This window comes from Olea europaea, unplaced genomic scaffold (genome assembly GCF_002742605.1).
Source record: "Olea europaea var. sylvestris unplaced genomic scaffold, O_europaea_v1 scaffold1800, whole genome shotgun sequence".
NCBI classification, from domain to species: domain Eukaryota; kingdom Viridiplantae; phylum Streptophyta; class Magnoliopsida; order Lamiales; family Oleaceae; genus Olea; species Olea europaea.
In genome coordinates this window covers 81,491-85,771 of record NW_019235743.1, presented here as the reverse complement: position 1 = coordinate 85,771, position 4,281 = coordinate 81,491, and the positions used below count along the sequence as shown (strand labels likewise).

The window sequence follows — 4,281 nt, the reverse complement described above, 5'->3', positions numbered from 1 at the left end:
AGATCTAATGAAATCAAATCATTAACAAAATGTCAAGCTATTAACTTGGTCTTCCTTCCTCTTCTAATATGTTCATGTGAGTGAACAAGGACTTCTTTAAATTTACAAAAAAAAAAAAAAAATGAAAATGCCATAACCACGTGATTTGCCCTTGATTTAATTTGTGCCACCCACTTACTGACATATATTAGCATTTCTTGTTTTCTTCATTCTATTCAACATTCATCCATTTTAACGTCCTCATTTCAGCAAAGTTCAAATTGTAGATTATTTTATCCTCTTCATTCAACCTGTTCTATATATATATATATATTACATACTATCATCTTCATCAACTCAAGAATCGAAATGCCTAAAACAATCACCATTTGATTCAATATTACTCTCTAGTCACCAGCTACAACTGCAAGGAAAATCTACACATGATGTCTCAGTTCTAATTATGAAGCTTCTAAATCCGAATAACTTCTCCAAAATTTTAATTTGCACTATATTCTCCACCTAGCTTCATCATGCAGGAAGGGGCATTATATTGAGCACGTCTCCCAAGCTCATTCACCACGAAAGAACTTCGGTACAAGCATGTAGTCATCAAAAGGTTCCTACTACAGCCTCCCAGCGTAATTCCTCCAATAGTTAAATTTTTCTAATATCAATATATATAATAAAATTCTTTTCCCTAAGATCTCCGACGCTACCATAACACTTCTTTAGATACCACATAATATGCTTTTCTCATTCCAAAAAAAATAAAAACGCAAAACTTGTTTCTTTTTCTCTTACTTTCAATCAATGAATATAGTGGGTAAAATGGATGCCATAGTAATCTCCCCCAAAAGAAAGCCAAATTAGTTCTTTGAACCAACAGTTTTTCTCATCTACATTGTCTTCATGTCCTAAGTCATTTCTAACACTAGGATTATCCTAGGATAACTAACATTTCTATAAAAAATGAAGAGTGTTGAACCATCCATATGGTACATTAAATTAAATAATCTATCAAGATTCATCCACAATCTTTTAGTGATCTCGTCTCTCTAAAACATAAATCTCTCATTTTGATCTTCAATAGACTTCATTTGATTTAGATGTCTATTTCCCTCCTTCCTCTACTAAGATATCTTGAAAAATCCTTTCTATGCATCCTTAGTTTTAAATTCTCCATCTAGAATATGCTCTCAACTGACCAAGAAGCACAAAAAAATAAAAAAAAAAATAAATAAAAAAAAAAAAAAATTGAACTACTCGAGATTAATGGTAGTATAAAACAATATCCACCATCAAAGTCTCCTATACTGCCTAAATATACCTGTAAATATGTGTACCACCAAAGCCAGAAAAGTTAGATGATATTCACATTACCTGCGGTTTCCTCTGCCAAAGTAACCCATTATCTACACTCCTTTGTTCCTTGCCCATCTCCTTGTCCTCGAAAATGGCATTAAGCATCCCCTGCCTCAACATCTTTCGCCTCAGACTGATTAGAATCATCTTTGTCAATATCACAAGCATCCCGGAGCAACAACCTGCTATTTAAACCTCCATAGATGGAGAGGAGACCCCAAGTTTTGGCTGAAAAAATGTTGAACGACCATTTGCCTTGGAGGCGGCCGAATAGCAATTGATGCTCCTACCGGTCCTTGAGTCATTTTTCAGAAAACTCCCATTAGCGCGTGCCGTAGCAACAACCCGCCACAGAGAGCCGCACAGGATCAACTCCTTCCCATTTTCACAAACCTCAAATTCCATGGGACCTGACAACCATACGATCCCGTCGAGGGTAATCGAAACCTTATCCGAGGACGGCACACGGGTGCCATTAATCTCCAACGAAATACCTACCTCTCGACGGACGTGGTGGAGCGTTAGGTGGTTAGGGACAAAATCCACAGCGCAAGGTGCGATACGCACTTAGAATAACCGGATTTCCAAACAACCTCCCGTGAAATTCGAGGGTTTGTAAATTGTCAGATACGATTCATCTTTCTTCTTATCCATTGCAAACTCCAAAATTTCTATGATTAGGATAACGTATTAAAGGAAATTATGGTTTCAATTATGGGGAATTTACTGTTTTAAGTGGAATTTGAATTGAAATGTGAGAAATGTTAGGGTTTATGTGGAAAATGGAGGCAACTTTCAATGGAAAAGGCTAAATTGACAATGGAAAATCGAAAAAGAGACACTAGAACTCCCAAGGACAAAATGATAGTGTTCCGCATGTGTCAAATACGCGGGTTTGAAACGAATTTTGCATGGACATTTTTGTCTATTTGCCTCGGCAACATTTAAATCGAACTAACATTTATGTTTTGTATAATTAGAATCCATTTTTTGGGGAAAGTGTAATTATCACAAAACTTCTTTATCTTTACAATGTTATTGTGCAAAACGCCTCAACTTTTTATTTTTTTGATATTTTAACCTCTAAATTTTGTTGTTTCTGAAGTATAAGTTTCTCCTTCAAACGATCCGAATATATAGATACTGACAAAATTACCTTAACGTAATTTGCACGGTCAAACAATATGATCAACATGATTAGAAAATTAATTCGAGCCCACCGACTTCCCAATATTTCCTTAAAAATAATTTGTTGCCTTCACAGGTGTTAAAGGTGTTTAGCAATCATTTCACGAGATAGAACGAATTTCGCCTCATAAAGAAGCAGCGCAACAATCTGCAGAAGTTCCAGAACTCAAAGGAGTATTTTACACTTGGAGAAAAATATCAAAACAAGAGAGATATAATGAGATTCAAAGTAGAGAACTTGTTGCGGAAACTTTCTTGAAAGATCTTCAAATGGGTGATTATCGGACTCAATCCAACGCACATTTCTCAACCAACAACCAATCCAATCGGCTCCAAACCATAATCAATTGATTCACCTTAGTTGCTATTCAATCTTACCCATGTAGGACAAGAAATGATGATAATTTGTGGCCACAAAGGCTATGAGAAGACACCACGAAGGTATATTATGAAGGGACCACCAATTGCACATATTATACAAGCGTTCTAGACACTTCTAGAGACCTTTTTTCTCACCAAAGGGAGGCAGCCTGGATTCTCTTTTTCTTCTCTCAAAATCACACAATGCATCATAAGAAAGTGGCTAGGGTTATGGTCATATATATACTCTAGAGTTAGGCTTAAAGTTGGACCATTAAAGGGGTAAACATGTCAAGATTCAAGCCATCCATAAGGGAATACAATTGGGTCGGGTGTAGCTCATGGACTTGGTTGTTGGATTTATTTCATTCATCGGCATATGCCTATGAAATAATATTAACCCACGTTAACATCATAGCCCGAAATTTATTGGGTATCAAAAACCGAACAAATCTCCACCTTTATACCCAATAAATCTGCAAGTAATCAAAACACACAGTTCACACTTGCATAATCAAGGTAGCCAACAAAATTACAGACCTTACCTTGTGTTTCCAACTTGAAACACATACTATACCTGCTCCATGTACTCATTGGGCCTAAGGTAAAAAACACTCAATTAGAAGAAAATATTTAACAGTAAACAATCAAGAGCAAATACACGTGCGATGAAGATATACTATAGGATAACACACACAGATTTTTTCAAAAACATGTTCACATAGAACCATAAATTAACATCAAATCAATCAAACCACGATCAACCACATATGCAACACATGCATAAATGACCCTAAGAAAATATCTCACCACACTTATCCTATCTCATTCCATGTTGCTCACACCTCGAGAACACATATCTCCTCTCATCGCCCACCAAGCTCACTAGACAGATCACTCAACTCATGTCTAACTGGCAAGTCACAATAGATCATAAGTCCACGGGATAATCCTCTATCTCCACTTCACTTCTTCCAACATACTTGGATAATGGGTCTCCACCTAACAGAAGTGATAAAAGTGCCTCTCTCACACTCCACCTGATCAGGGTCTCTTTCTAGATAAAGGATTCTAACAATTTGATCACATCTCCACTCGTGATCCAAATGTCACACTCCACATCTCCGGTACAAACCACCATGTACCCCTAGGCATCTATACTCCATCTTACCAAAAGGCACACAACACACTGCTAATGCATCTTAACCCACTATGCATGCAAGCAATTATACCAAGTAATCCTAATATCTCAAATTCATGAAAATGCATATATCAAACACATTGAGACGTAGCAGATAATAATGCAACAAAATTTAGACAATCACACACATGTAGAAAAGGATCACACACAGATGCATATGCAGTGACTAGGTTTACACCTAATAAACC

At 36.6% G+C, this 4,281-nt stretch overlaps 1 pseudogene; it reads right to left on the bottom strand.

Moving 5' to 3' along the window:
- The window catches only part of LOC111378317, a 4,921-nt pseudogene extending 2,700 nt beyond the window's left edge, over positions 1-2,221 (bottom strand).
- Between the last annotated feature and the right edge of the window lie 2,060 nt (positions 2,222-4,281).